The 16,247-nt window shown below is 42.3% G+C and overlaps 1 pseudogene across 1 annotated transcript in view; it reads left to right on the forward strand.

Annotated features, from left to right (window-relative positions):
• LOC110308020 (uncharacterized) overlaps positions 1-16,247 on the forward strand; it is a 173,916-nt pseudogene that overhangs the window by 151,427 nt on the left and 6,242 nt on the right. Inside the window, exon 4 of the transcript XR_015045353.1 lies at positions 3,035-3,147. The product of XR_015045353.1 is annotated as an uncharacterized LOC110308020 (transcript). The remainder of the gene's footprint in view (positions 1-3,034; positions 3,148-16,247) is intronic.

Genomic DNA, 16,247 nt, shown 5'->3' on the forward strand with positions numbered 1-16,247 from the left:
CCATCAGTAGGACAAGATGTATGGAGACAGAATTTATTAAATACTCACCCATGGGCATTGAGCTTCCCTGATAGCTGCTGTTAGCCTAGCTTCCAAAACCAGGGGAACTGGACAGTACTTAGTCACTGCAAGGTAATGTTCCCACCAACCTTGCATGTGAGACTAAAGTAACTTAGCGAGGTGAGCCCAGCGGGACTCTGGTGGCCCTCCAGGGAAGGCTTGTACACAGAGGAAGCAGCACTTTTTTAAAATCAATTACAGAGGGTATCAGTGTTTACAAGACTTCAGAAGGAAGTCAGTGTATAAGAAGAAGAGTACGTGGCAGGACTGGGGTGTGTCCTAGTCACAGATGGATAGTAGTTCTTTGGATTTTTGGGGGTTTTGTTTACTTTTTTTCTTTTCCCATAGAAGTGATTCCTATGTGAGTTTCATATGTATTCATTATACACCCACTCTTTTTTCCCTGTGAGTTTTTCTTTTTTCTTTTCCAGCATTAGTGTTTGAGTGTATTGCTTTGTGTATACTAGGAAGGTGCTCTGTTGCTGAGCTATATCCCCAGTCTCCATGACTTTTTATTTGTTTGTTTGGTTGGTTGGTTTTCTGAGACAGGGTTCTGGAACTCACTCTGTAGACCAGGCTGGCCTCGAACTCAGAAATCTACCTGCCTCTGCCTCCTGAGTGCTGGGATTAAAGGCGTGCGCCACCACACTCGGCTCCATGACTTTTATTAACAGGTATTTATTATAAAATAAAATAGATTCATTATGTAGTATTTATACATCTATATGATGTGCTTTGATTATATTCACCCACCATTACCTTTCCTTCCTTCCTTTTTTTCATTGTTTTTTCTCCCTCCCTCCATCCCTCCCTTCCTTTTTTGTGGTGGTTTTTGAGTTTTGAGACAGGTTTTCTCTGTGTTTTTTTCAGAACAGCCCGGGCTGTTCTGAAACTCACTTTGTAAATTTACTCTTGTAGACCATGCTGACCTGGAACCCAGAGATCCACCTGCCTCTGACTCCTAGGTGCTGGAATTAAAGGCGTGCACCTCCACTGGCTGGCAACCATTACCTTTTATTATACTTCTTCCTGCTTGTCCAAAATGGGAAGTTAACTTTAAAAAGAAAATCTAGAGGCTGGAGAGATGGCTCAGTGGTTAAGAGTACTCACTGACTACCCTTCCAGAGGTCCTGAGTTCAATTCCCAGCAACCACATGGTGGATCACAACCATCTATAATGAGGATCCAGTGCCCTCTTCTGGTGTGTCTGAAGAGAGAGACACTGTATTCACATACATACATACATACATACATACATACATACATACATACATACATCTTTAAAAACAAAAAAGTAAATCTAGGCTTGCATGGGAAATATTTGTTTATGTGATATCTGTGTTTCTCAGTCTGGCTTATTGGGTTTAACATAATAATCTCTAGTTCTGTCTGTTCTCCTTTAAAAAAAAATCGTAATTTTGCTTTTCCTCATGGCTGATTAGTGTAGCAATAGACATGGATGGGCCAATGTCCTTTTTTGCCAAGTGCTATAGTAGGCACAAGAAGTAAACTTAGTGAAGAAATTAGATATTGAGTGGACCTTGATTGTTTACCAGTGAGTAGAACTGTAGAAGTATTAAGGTGAGTTAGTTGATCAATATATTGATTTTTTTTTTCCTTATGGTAGTTCAGACTGACCTGAAGTTTCTATGTAGAGCAGGTTGGCCTCATACTTTCGGCCCTCCTGCTTTATTTTTTTCCTAGTGCTGGGATTATAGGCACTGCCACCGTAGCTGGTTTGGAGAGCATTGCTATAAGTGTTAGTTCTGGTTTTAGCTTGGAAACTACTCAATTTCTTGTGGAAGACTTAGGTATTTATTTTGTAGGTTACCCACCCCCTCAACAGATCAGTGTGTCAAATCCGTGGAATATCATGGCTAGACACACTTCTGAGTGCTCGTTATATCACTTTATGACTGCTCAGTCTACTGGGACCCAGGCCTCAATTGCTTCTTCCCAGGAGCACAAGAAAAGATTGGACTCCCTAACAATACTAGCTCAGGAAAAGATACTGAAAGCTTAGAAGTAGCTTTTCTTTTGAATTTTGATAAATCACTTTTACATCACCATAAAACATAAAAACCATGTCAACTATTGTCAGGATGTGTGTCTATAGTTGAAGAGTATGACTTCAAAGGCATTATGATGGTATTTGTATGTATGAGGTAGAATAAAAACTTTTCATTAAGGTGTATATGTATGTGTGTATATATACTATGTGTTACAATATGAATAAGGATCTATCTATATATGGTATGTGTGTGTGTGTATACCTATATGTATGTAGGCCATTATCTGTGCATGTGTGTGCTTGGGATTTTTTAAAAACCCTGTTTCTAAGCAATTTTACTCTCAAACTCCTGAGGACCCACTTTAGGTTTTGCTAAAGACAGGTTGCCTTGGGGAATTCACATAAAGAGAAAGTGGTTTACCTGTCTTTGCTGAATAAGCTTAATTGGGCATAGGAAACTGTAAGCCAGCTCAAATATAGTGTGCATCATCTCTGCTGTTTCTCCAGCCTCGGGACTAGCAGTGCACCTGAAAGAGACTTAACAGTGACATGGCTTGGGGACTAGCAAAGGCACTGGAAATGGAAACAGGCATCAGTCTACAAAGTCTGGCAGTTTATAGACATTGCATCGATGAACTCTATTGGCCATGAAGACAGCACATGAGTCGCTTCTTTGCTTGCCTTTGCTTTGTCTTGCCAGGGGCTGGGTATCTTTAGTCAGAGTTTACTGTTATCTCGTAGTTGTTGCTCCAGCATAGACTTCCCTTTCATTCCTTCAGTGTGAACTTAGGGAGTGAACTTAGGGATAATATAATAGACTTCAACACAAACAGACTGTCTCTGTCCAGCCATTGACCTCTACCTGCCAGACGCCGTAGCTTCTCTCTTTGTACCCTCTTTCTCTCTACTGTCAAGTGAAGCTTTTGCCTTATGTGAACTCCTTGTATTTCTTTCCTTTCTCAGATCATCCAGTAACCAACCCAGGAAGTTCTTGTAAGCATGCATTTCTTAGTCAACACTGAATGCCTTTAGACCGAGGTCAACCTTTTCAGCTGGTACCGTGGTTTTCACTGCTGGTGAGTTTTGCTTTTATGGTTGAAAAAAAAAATCACAAAATTCTAGGCTCTGGGGATTGACTTCATAGGGGAGGGTTGAACATATTTGAAAGATTTTTTTTTTCAGTGCCAGCTGTGGCTAATGTGTCAGCCTTTCCGTCACCTGATTCCCAACATTCAAGGGTTCATAACGAGACTGCTGAGTTTCACCGCAAACTGAAGCTTGGTATGGGAGAATCGAGCCCGAAGCAAACTTTTTCATTACAAAAAGTAGTTTCTCTATAAAACCACTAATAAAGAAGCAAAGCTAGTGATTATTGTTGAACAGAATCAAGCTGCTTGGTTTACTTAATACTACAGGATTCTTTTGCTGTAATAGAAACCAATCCAGGAGTTTGGAAGGGGGGTAGTGGTGGTGAGAGGAGGAGGAATGTGAGTGACATTTAATTTCCAAGGGTGTCTGTTTAAACGTGAGAAAATATTCTCTTCCCAAAGTTAGAATACTTTTCAAAGCTTGTCTGCCTGAGTAACTTGTGGGTAAATGGATATTTTTGGCACTCGTGATAATAAATGTAATAGAAATTTGCAGATTTGAGAAAGACAAACAAGTCTTTTCCTTCCCACGTACCTGGAGGAGATTGCAGTGGTTCTGCCCAACAGCAGGCTCCATCCTTCCTTAACATTGTGATTTTATTCACATAGGAAGTTGGTCCTGAAGGACCACTGGCAGGGAGAGCAGATACCAAAGCTACTTTTTGTCCTTGCTGTAATGATGATGAAACCTACGGATACTTCCCTGTGCTTTGGCTCTGGCCTCCATCACCACTAGTAGGGAGCAAATGCAGGATTCTGTTAGAGTTGAGCACAGAATCTATGGCCTGAAATAGAAACAGCATGGTGCATGAACAGATGTACCTGTGGCTCTGGCTTTCTGAGCCCCCCATCCTAAGTCACCAAAATTACTTATTCCCCAACAAATGGAAAGCAGGCTGCAGTGTGAGGACCACGTCACTTAGCCCTTCTTTTCCATGTTGTCCAAGGATACACCTTCCGTTTTCTTCTCTTTATCTTGTACAAGACTCTTCACACTTTAATGATAATCTTTACTACCTCTTCTGTGTGTATTATCTCTTTTCCTTTCTTCTTCGCTTGTATTAGTTACACTGGGTGTTGCTATGTCAAAACACCTGACCAAAGTGACTTGGTTTGAAGTTTGAGAATAAATTCCATCATGCAGGGAAAGGTTGCGGGGACATGGAACATGAGGTAGTGGGTCACATGGGCAAAGGTTGATAAATACTGGGGCTCAACTGCCCCTCTTTTCCTCAGGCAGAATCTGAGCCCATGGGATGCTGCTGTTCCAATTCAGGGTGAGTCCTCCTTGTTCGGATAAACCTTTCATGAACTGCCGATATAGACACATCCAGAAGTGTGTTTCCATGGGGACCTTAAATTGAATCAAGTTGCCAGTGAAGCTTACTCTCATCTTACAGTTGCACATGACCCAGGCTCAGTAAATTCCCCATAAAGAACCTCTTAGTTATAAGTGGCTAGTTCATCCTGAATATTCATACTTTACAGTATCTGAGTTTGAGAGACCCAAATACTGACTTGACACATACAGGCCAGATTGCTAACCTGTAACTCTAAGACTTGGAATGCCTCAAACTCTAAACAGGTTCAACATCAGTCTGAGGCCAAGAGTAGAAAATTCCATGCCACGAATCTTTGTTTCAGGCACAACATTATTAAATATATCATATAAAATGGTCTGTAGGCTACACGTGTAAAATGTCTATGAAAAATAAATGGACTTAGTGTTTGAATATTGGTCCTCTCCTCAAGGTATTATTATTACATGTATTTAGCCATTCCAAAATCAGGAAGACTTCTGGTTCTTGTCACTTGGGATAAGGAATGCCAAATTATGCTATTTACATGTCTATGTAAACATGTATGTGTGCAGTGTGTATGTTTATAATCTGGTTTCAGATACCTTAACAGCAAACTAATAACATACCAAGTTACCCTGTCCAGGCCACAGAATGTCTAAGAATGCATGGATTAGTAGGTATCCTTCAGGTTCCAGGCCTCGGGGTCTATCCAGCTGCCAGTGGCTCTCTGTGTTTGCACTCACCGGGTTCCTTCAGCTGGGTTGATCAAGGCATATAGTTCAGGCTTGTGAAGGGGGCCTGAACATGCCATTGACTGGTATCAATCTGTTTTTAATCTGGATTTTTCTTTAGCATTCAAAAATGCAATCCTGATTTCAAGAAGTTCATCAAAAGTATTCAAGGCATGTGTTAGCTTTCCATGGCTGTGACAAAGTATTTGAAATAATCAGGTTATAAGGAGTAAAAATTTTTGTTGGCTCACGGTTTTCCTCTGAAGTCTCTGGCCCCCATTGCTTTGGACCCATAGCAAGACAAACATCATGGTGGGATTATTTTAACTTATTGTTTTTTTTATTTGCTTTTCATGTGTGTAGGCATTCACATAACATGTGTGAAGATGAGAGGCTGACTTGTAAGAGTAGGGTTTTCTCCTTCTACCTGTGGGCCCTGGGGATTGAACTCGGGTTATCAGGCTTGCCAACACTGTACCTACCGCTTCATCTCACTGGCTCGGAGTCCTTGGTGTTTTCATAAACATAATCGGATATTTTAGACAGGGACTCAAGTTTGAGAACTAAATTTGCTTCTCCCTGCCCCCATATGGACGTTAGAACATACAGCTTAAAGATATTTTTTAGCAATATTTTCATCAATTTTTTGCGTGAAACAGTTACGGTAGGGAGCTCTCCAGTTGTGGCTTCATGTTGATGCCTCTGGCGGCAAGGAAACAGGGAAGGAGCTGGGGAGAGAGAACATGGAGAAGGAAAAGGGAAGGAAGAAGCAGAAGAGAATAAGAAATGAAAAAGGCCAGAGCAAAGTACATTGGGAGTATTCTCCCAATGACCCTCAACAGCATCTTTTCCTAACCAACATTTCCTGTATAGCCTATAGGGCTATCATCCAGTTACTGAGTCTTCAGCACACAAGCAATGGGAGACATTTATGGTCCAAACCATGACAGGGATGAGCAAGGCATTGCTGATCTAAGTCTAACTCTTTTCAATTTGTCTATGAACATGTCTCTGAATGTTCACACTACTAGGATAGGCAAATGATCAAAAAAACTATTATTGTACACATTGAGCTGCTATTTTTCCCCTCCTTCCCTCCCTCCCTCCTTCCTTAGTTTTCTTTCTTTCCTGGAACTCACTCTGTAGATGAGTCTGGTCTTGAACTCAGAAATCTACCTGCTTCTATCTCTCAAGTACTGGAATTAAAGGCCCGCACTACCACTGCGGGCTCCACTGCTCATTTTCTATGTGACAGTTTGCAGAGGAGTGTGGTATGCACTACTTCCCCTCCTCCCTCACGATACAGTAGATAATTTTAAGCATTGACATCATGTTCTATACAGAGCAGGTTTGGTTTTTGTTTTGTTTTGTTGGTTTTCGAGACAAGGTTTCTCTGTGTAGCCCCAGCTATCCTACTCACTCTGTAAACCAGGCTGGCCTCAAACTCAGAAATCTGCCTGCCCCTGCCTCCCAAGTGCTGGCATTAAAGGCATGCGCCACTGCCTGGCTTCAATTCTTGAAGTGGGTGATTGTCAAGATTATATGCCTGGGTAAGAAAGTTTTTATCTGTCTGTCTGTCTATCTATCTGTCTATCTCTCCTTTTTTTTTTTAAATTCATTCGCTCATTTATCCTATAGCTCAGGCTGATCTTGAACTCCCTGTTTAACCAAGAATGACTTTGAATTTCTTATGTATGGGTGTGTGCCTGTATGTGCTCCTGTCTGAGTGTGGTTCCTTGAATGTCACAGCATATATGTAGAAGTCAGAGGAGAATCTTGCTGCTGATTCTTCCCTTCTACCTTGTTTGAAGCCAGATCCTTTTGCTAATGCTAGCTGCTGTGTATTCCAGGCTGTCTGACCCATGAACTTTTAGGGATTCTCCTGCCTGTAGGTCTGTCCCGCTTCATGAGCATCCAGATTAGAGATGCAGGCTACCTCTCTCAGCTGAACTTGCATTCTGGGGACTTGAACTTGAGTCCGCAAGCTTGTACAGCAAGCATTTTTCCCACTGAGCCTTCTGCTTAGCCCAGACTTTGAACAGAGTGATGGGATTGCAGGCACATACTAGCAGGCCTGATTTGTGTGGTGCTGGAGATAGAACCCACGGCTTTGTGCATGGTAGGCAGATCCACTCTACCATGTGTACTCGCTAGCATCTGAGCCACACCCAGCTCCTTGGTTTTTGTTTTTTGCATTTTCTATTTGTTTGTTTTGTATACAATTCATATCCTAGCTTTCCAAACTTTCTGCAGTGAAATAAGCATGTTCTGAAGATCCTAAACAGAGAAACGAGAAGTTATGCCATTGAAATTTGCGACCTAAAGGAACATTACAATAGAGTCTCCGGGACTACACATGGAAAAACAAATAAAATAAAAAAGATCCCTGGACATATTTGTAGCAAAAATGCAGTTTGGTCTGCATGTGGGTTCCCTAACAAGTGGAGCGTGGGCTGTCTGTGTCTCTGTTCCCTGACATTGGATCCCTTTCCCTCTACTTAGACTGCCTGGTTGGGCCCAGTGGAAGAGGATGTGCATAGACTAGATGCTCCTGGGTGAGGTGGTCCCCCTGGAGGGCTCCTTTTCTCTGAAGAGAAGGGGAAGGGTCAGTGGTGGGAGGGTTTTGTAAGGGTGGGATTGGGAAGAGGGGAAGGATGGGGGCTATGATTGGGATGTAAAATGATTTAAAAAAATTAAAAAACAAAACAGAAAAGAAACATTCAGTTTCCCTTCACTGTGCTCACATAGACCTTTTGTTTACTCATTTTTTGCCATTTTATTAAGCTATGGTTGACGTATAAAATTGCACTTAAGTATGGTAATTAATAATAATAATAATTAATATAATTTGATGACTCCATTGATTGTTGTCTAGTGATCTTAGCACGAGTGTCTGCTTTGTCCTTGAATGGGTGGCGATGACCGAAGACTTGTGAACTCATGTTAGTGATCAAGAGACTAATTTTATCCATCACTTCTAAAGTTATTTCTGAAATGTCTTTTATTTTTTTGTTTTCACGGAAATCTGTTTCTTTTGCAGTGCAGGTATTTAGCATGAGCTCTACCTTCTTGCAGCACTAGAATATTAACTGCAGGCCCTAGTTTTCCAGATTTTATTGTTTGTTTTGTTTTAGCATCTCTGCATTTCATATAAGGAGCCAAATCTTGTACCCTTTGTCTTAACTCCTCCCTATCTCCTTCCTAGCATGATTCTGAAATTTAGGTTCTGCTTCCTGATCTTGTCTGCTATATTTTTATAAGGACTACTTCTGAGTCCTTATAAAAATTGGATCTAGTAGCTATTTCCTTTGTCTGGTTCATCCACATAATACAGTATGATGGAGTTCATCTACATTGTTGCAAACAACAGGATCTTCTTTTTCAAGGATGAATGACATTCTGGTCACTCCTTTGCTTTTCCTCTCTGTGTGTGAAAAGCATGGCTCATTAAGTTGATATAACCACACCTTCCTTTAATCTTTGCAACATTGATAGCCAGCTGATACAGACTGTTAACTGGAAATGTAACAGAGAAAATGTTACTAGGAATCAGCTGCTCCCATTACAATACCCTGTTTACCTGAAAATCAAATCCAATTGCAGGACAGGAAAAGCGTTTAGATTAAATGTTTATAACAATGATATGGGTCATTATAAACACAAAAGATGGCTTTAGTGTAGGAGTTGTATTGTTTCAGAATAAAGAGTCAACTCTGAAGTCTGTGTCTTTTTCCTTTGAAAATGATAGGGTACTTCCTCTGCTCTGTGACTCACTTCCTGTTTGGGGGGACAGGATGTTGGATGCTGGGTGAACCTCATTCTCTTTGCAAATGGATGCAGCCCCATTGTTTGTTTGAGGGACAATGATGGAGTGGCCTCTTGGCAAACTAGGGAAGTGGCTCAGAAACAGGAGATGAGTTAGTGCTCCCCTACCCCCATTCTCTAACATTGGTTTTATTCGGTCCTTAGAAGTTAAACCTTTAGCTTAACTTTTCTATGTAGTGATGACTGTCATGTGATCTGCTGCCTATAGGAGGACAAGTCGAGTTCAAATGTGCATTTCTCATATTCTCACCTGCCATATAATTGCTAGGTATCCAAAAGTATTTATTGTAAATTTCATTTTCTTCTAAAGTGTTAACTAATTTTCTTGTATGTATTAAAATGAATAACAAAGATAACATACATATGACTATATGTATTGGCTTGTCTCAAACTAAATTAGTTTCCTAATGGTGGTGGCTACAGGAAATCCATAAACTTGGAGTTGGGGCACTGGAAGAGATCTATAATTGTAATGATGGTGGTTTCATGGAGAAGTCCCTTCATGTCCACCTAATATATCCTAAATTTCTTTACATATTTCTCATGAATTTCAGAATGGCCTTTATGCATTTCTCACACAGGATCACACAGCCTTTCTCACATGAGGTCACATAGCAGCAAGAAAATTAAGCTGGCCATGATGGTATGTCCTTGTAATCATAGGACTTGGGAGGTAGAGTCAGGAAGGTTAGGCGTTCAGTATCCTTCTCCTGTATACTGTGAATTCAAGGCTAGCCTGGGCTATATGAGATCCTGTCTCAAAAACAAACAAGCGCTGGAGAGATGGCCCAGAGATTAAGAGCACCTGTCATTCTTGGAGAGTCTCTTGAGTTCTGTTCCCAGGTGGCGGTTCACAACTATCTGTATGTGACTCCAGTTCCCGGTATTCTGTGCCTTCTCTTGATGGCCAAGGGCATCGGACATGTATGTGCTCACTAATATACATGGCAAAAACCTACTTGTACTGATAAATAAATAAAAAATAAAAACAAAACAAAGGTGGGGGCGGGGAGAGATGGTTTGAGTGAAAAGACAAAGGTTACATGAGATCTAAGAGTAGTAAAACACTATGTACTTAAAGACCAACTGCTCAGGAGGACTGGAACAGCAAAGCGAGCATCTTCTGAGCACAGAAACAGACAGTGGGATCTGTTAGTGCTTTAGTCTGAGTCTGGCCCCAGTTCACCTGTATCTGCTTTATCCAATCATGTATCCATCATTTATCCTTATGATTTTATAGTAAGCACATGATATCCAGAATCAGAATTGGAATACAGTGCCTCTTGCTTTGATAGATGGTGAGGATCAGAACTTGAGGTTGTGACATTGAGAAAGGGGGTGGTGATGGTGGTGGTGGTGGTGCTGATGAGAAAGCCCTGTCTTTATGACATACCATGGTCTCCCACTTAGCTGTATCACCCTTGGCCACATCTGCTCACACCTTCGCTTGCGTGTATTGGATGTCATTGGATGCCTATCGCACTTACATCCTGAGCTAAGACTAATTCTGTCACTGTAGTTAGCTGTGTGTGGATCACTTATCTATGACAATTAAAAAACCAAATCCACGACTGGCTTTTTCCCCTTGCCAGCCGACCACTGTCTGAAGTCCTTAGTTGGCTTGTGCTGAGCGAATAGAAAATTTAAAAATATTCTAAACTCAACTTAATTAGGGAGGGAAATGTGTAGCCAACCTACCCCTTCCCCCCCTATAATGCAACTAAAACCAAATGTAAATGATTTTTGGATGATCCAAATTAGTTTCCCTTTCTGCCAGCTAGCATGGAGCACTGAGATTAGCGGAGTAATAACAAGGCCTTCTAATAGGTAGCTTTTGGAAGAGGTTCCGTTTGCATTGGGACAGCGCGTTGGGAAGATTGGCTTTTCCAAGCTCTTGTCTACATATTTATTTTTGGATTTATGATTCCAGCATACTGCATTTTAATTTGTTCCTTTTTGTTGCGTGTGCAGTTGATTTTTATGTTTAGTTTTTATTTTGTCTTTGATGTGAATTTTTATAATTTTCAAAAGTGACAATCCCCATTGCTTGCAGCAAGGGGGGGGGGCAGGGGGATCCCTTCCCCCACTGTGCCTTGTTAAAATGAATAGTCTTACAAACACAAAGTAACCGCTCTCCCCCACTTTTGTCCCTGATGACCTAAGGATTTAGAGGTTGCAGCTCGGATTCTTTTCTTCTTTGCTTCACACACAACTGTCCCTTTCATATATGGAGAACCTTTGGATTTTATAGGGGACACAGCATATTGGCTTGTGTCTAAAGTGTGGCAGGGGTTCCTTAGGCTTTGGTTTGCACAAGCAGATATGAGAGAATTGAGATTATTTTAATGAATTATTTAGAGCTCACAAACAGCGAAGAGCCTTACTCCTTGTCTGTTCCCGCTTTGAATCTATTTATCAATTTTACCTTTGAAACAAATTAATTATGAAAAGGGCCAGGCTACTGTCATTTCGTTTGGATGCTTTTGGCATCGCGCTGGAGGGTGGAGGGCATGGGGCAGACTGGCCAGTAGCAGAGCATTGGAAACCTGGGGTTGTTGCATTTGCTTTGAGCAGATGATTATCTTTTTCCTCCTATGCACCATTCAGCCTGTAGGAAAAGAACACCAGATCAGGCTCGGTTACCCCTGGCTGTGGGCCAGCAGGCCAAATCCTGTCACCTTCGCTGCATGGCCAAGTGTCTTTATTACATGTCATAATTCTAACTTCTGAGCTTGATCCAGGGACCCTGATGTGACATCACTGCTCAGGGATGTGGGAAAAAAGAAGAGCTGCATTAGTAGTCGTCGCTAGGTGGGGTTCAGGGGAATGTGAGAAAAGGACGAGAATTGTCTTTAAGCAGGCGGTTAAACAGATGCCATGCTACACTCCTTTCTCTTGCCTCCTAGAATTTGAAATGCACTCTCCATTTCTGTTGACATTGATTGTTGATTTGAGACTGAATAGAAATGTTCTTGCCACATCTCCTAGAAGGCTCCAGGTTAGTGGCTAGCCACTGTTGTATATGAAGGTTTTGTTGCCTTGACCTGTTCCTTGGGTTCATGGGCAATCCTGACCTTCCCAGATCTGGTAGGATGGTAGGCTGAGTTACAATGCTCAAGTCAGTCTGGGGTTGACTTGGGATTAACTAGGACTAGATCAACTTTTCTTCTCTGAACTACATTGCGGGTTAGGAAATGTAGTAGGAACCAGAGAATAACTTTAAAAAATCCAGTGGTCACTAGCATCCATTTCTCGTGTAAGGCGTTCCCCAATTCCTTCTTTTGTGCACAAGTCTGTTATTTTCAGTGTTTAGGGCTTTGCCAGTGAAGCCTAGACTGCGCTCCATGGTGAAGGACTGTGCAGACCCTCTGGAGGGCCTTGGCAAGCCTTGCAGGGAGTAGTGGTACAGGTCCTAGCTATTTCCCCAACCCTGTCCTTACTGTTGAGCATTCTCAGAAAAAAACGGTCTGCGAGGGAGGAAGCACCTCCATGAGCCTCCCCTCCTCCACCCCCTTTAGAAAACTTTTCCAGTTTGGCTGCTGAATGAAAGCAGGAACTTTATTTAGAAGTGAGGAGGGGAGGGGAGCGCAGCTCTGGGTTGACACCCTTCTGGTGCTTATCCATAAATATGAAATGGTGTTAGAACACCAGACACCAGAGAGCTTTCTGATTGGCTGCTGGTGATGTCATCTTGTCATTAATGCTGTGCTCAGAAAATAAACTGATCTGCCTGTTTTCTCCCCCTACCCCTTATTTTAAAAAAAAAGAAGAAGAAAAGAAAGAAAAAAGGAAAAAAAGAACCCTGAAATGTATGAAATCCATTTTGTCATCTAAAAGGAGGCACTTCAGTTAGGACATTTTGAACAAATTATTATATTTCTCATGTGCTCTGTCCTTTTGGCCTTCACTTGAACACTGCCGTAATCACCCACAGGCATTCAGTCTGTCGCATCCTGTTGCTTTAAGAGGAAGACAGACGCTTTGCAACACCTGGGCACCACAGTTGACATTTGCAGACACTAAGTGCTAATGCAGAATATAGGAATTCCTTCCTGTCAGCCTTGCCACATCCGAGTGTGCTGAGAGCCAAGGTTGGCACTTGCAAGGCTTGAAACAAGGGGTGGGTAATGGAAAGTACTTCTATAAAACGTGTGTGTGTGCACGCATGTGTGCACGAGCGCACATGGTGTATTATGCATATGTGCACATTTATGTGTACCTCTGTATATGAGTATGTGCAAGTGTGTGGGGGGTATGATGTAGACATGGGTGTTTTTATTAGTCTTCACATTATTATTTCACTGTATCTCACTATACCTGGAACCCCATGATTTGGCTGTGCTTCCTGGCACCAAGCACCAGGTCTCCTCTTGTCTCTCCTTCCCCAACAATGGGATTATAGCAGTAGCATACTTCCAGGCTTGGCTTTATATAACGGTGCTGGGGAACCCAAACTCAGATCTTCATGTTGGCACATATAACACTTTACCAACTGGGCCATCTCCTTGCCCTTTAACATTGATTTCTTTTTTTTTTTTTTAAGATTTATTTATTTATTATATGTAAGTTCACTGTAGCTGTCTTCAGACACTCCAGAAGAGGGCATCAGATCTCATCACGGATGGTTGTGAGCCACCATGTGGTTGCTGGGATTTGAACTCAGGACCTTTGGAAGAGCAGCCGGTGCTCCTAACCACTGAGCCATCTCACCAGCCCCTAACATTGATTTCTTAAATCATATTTTTTTTTTTAGTCTGACTCGGCTGCCTTTTGTGTGTTGTCAGTCAAATCTTAATCAGTCTGCCTTTGCACCTTGCTGATCTGGGATGTTTATTCACGGATGCGTGCTGAGTGGGAGGAACACACTTGTGACATGTCCTAGGTGTGTATAGGAAAAACCCCATGGTATTCTGGGTACCTAGGAGTGATGCTCTCAGAAGGGAAGCTGCTCCCTGGCATTTCTCTGACCACTGAATTGAGTTTGGATGTCTGGGGGTTTGAGACAGTTAGACAATCCTTCATCCCTACTGGTTCTGTATTTATATTTATAACTATTTCCATTAACTATTGGGAAGACTTGTGTATAGCTATAGCTCCTTCAGTTGAATACAGAACTGTCTTTTAAAAGGAAAGTCACGATTCTCTATTGTTATAAAGTTTGCTTGAATAAATGGCCTTCTCCTTTTCTGTAATATTTCACTTTGCTCGTGAGTGATCATAATAATGCATCTCCCTGTATGTGTGGGACTGTTGAATCTCACCAGATCTGAACCCAAATGTTATATGACTCCCCACCATGCCATCTTCAAGCCCTGTCTTCAGTGAAATGTCTTTGGGAGTCTCTTTCACTCCCTGATGAAATGGCTGTCCAAGGTTGTTTTTCACAAGGTACAGGCACAGCACTTGAATTAGCAAAATGTCCTGCCAGCAGGTGCAGCTCATCTCAGCAGTGCAGCCCTGGCTCAGGTTCCAGTGGCTCAGGTTCCAGGGAGCTGCCGGATTCCTTTTCAAGTTTCCCCTCATTTTCACAAGGTTAGAAACCATAGATTTAGCAATCTCTGGGGGTCAGAGGGAAAAGGGGGAGACAATGAGTCTCATTCATCCTTAGACGCTCTAATGAGTCATGGGGACGGTCTCTTTTCCAGGTTAGAGCTGTGTCTCTCTGGCAGGCTGTAATTATCTGTGAGCTGAGACACGAAGTGATATCAACACACAAAAGCATTTCAGGAATAGGTTTTTTGAAGATGAATCACCCAAGTCCATGTCCTGCTCAGCCGTTTTTTTTTTGTTTTTTTTTTTTTCGAGGGGCTGTCTGGCTCCCTCTGCCTGGCTCCCACTTGATCATGTGACAGCTGTTTGCAGACTAAATGAAAGAAGCCATCATTCAGTGGCAGGAAACCTAATCCTGGACAGGTGCAGTTTGAGTAAAGACTCTGGGCCTGAAGGTCAGAGCCTTTGCAAAGTCCCAAGCTTTTGCAGATGGTGGGTGTGGGAGGAGCAGGATTCGATTCCCACAGTCCCATCTGCGGCCCCTAGACTGTCCTTCCCGGGGAGAGGGCTATCCTTTGTCCAGATATTGCTGAACTTTTGAACCCAAGTACACTCCACAACATTTGGGAGGCTGTGTTCACGCCTCACCCTCAGATAAAGCTGCCGCAAACTCGAAGGAAACAGTAGCCAGACCCGTTTTCCTCTTCCTCCAGTGATGTGAGGGAGCTAATTAGAAATCAGCGGTCCAGCCGCTTCCTCCCCTTGTACTTGGGTTCTTTTTTTCCCTAAAAGATGCTTATAGACTGAACAAAGGCCGGATGCCGTATTAGGCCTTCTCATTAAGTGCTCTCTGTCAGATGTGTCTGGAGTTTACACACCACTTTTTCCTTCTGCCCAGGCCAAATGGGATCCCAATGGGTGTTAGAACCCCTCCCCCCATCAAGTTGTATTTTTCAACGTCTGAAACTGCCCCTCAAAAAAGAAAAAGGAAAACCTGCCACATTGCAGTTTTCTTTGTTCTCGATTACTGATAGCTATTGAGAACTAACTCAGGCACCAGGTGTGTAGACACCACATTGTCACACCTAAATCTTTGTGCACTTGGCAAACACTGAGACTGCCTTCATCTGAGGGCGTAAGCAGTCAGCGTTTGTGGGAGAAAACGAACAAATAGCCAGATAGACAGCATTAATAGAGAAATATGGAGAGAAAGGATAAGAATTGAGAGTTGTCTGGGCTAGAACCCAATCTATTTGAAGGAAAGGGAGTGATTAGGGTGGGAGTGCGGGCATGAAGCATTTGCTAAGCAGTCTACTGCTCTGAATAGATCCCTAAGTTCCTGTGGCTTGGAGATCAAAACTTAGAAATCCACAATTATACCACATAGATTCTCCCTGGTCTATATTTAGTATATAATCTCTACACTTTGGCTACATATGGCCTTGAGCTCCTCTTAAGAGCTAAAAATGCAAGTTGCCGCCGCCCACTCTGTCCCAAATCAGGATGGCACATAATTGCATCAGCTTTAGGGATCTTGCTTTGAGGAAGGAGGTGGAGATCAAGTCATCAGTGGGCAGCTTCCCCTCCCCCCCCCCCCCCGCAACCCCCATGAGCATCCTTGGAAGAAGCTCAATATGCAAGATAAATGAATGAATGATGTCTCTGTAAGAATTCATTTATC

Source organism: Mus caroli, unplaced genomic scaffold (genome assembly GCF_978045245.1).
Source record: "Mus caroli unplaced genomic scaffold, Mus_caroli_1 scaffold_15, whole genome shotgun sequence".
NCBI lineage: Eukaryota > Metazoa > Chordata > Mammalia > Rodentia > Muridae > Mus > Mus caroli.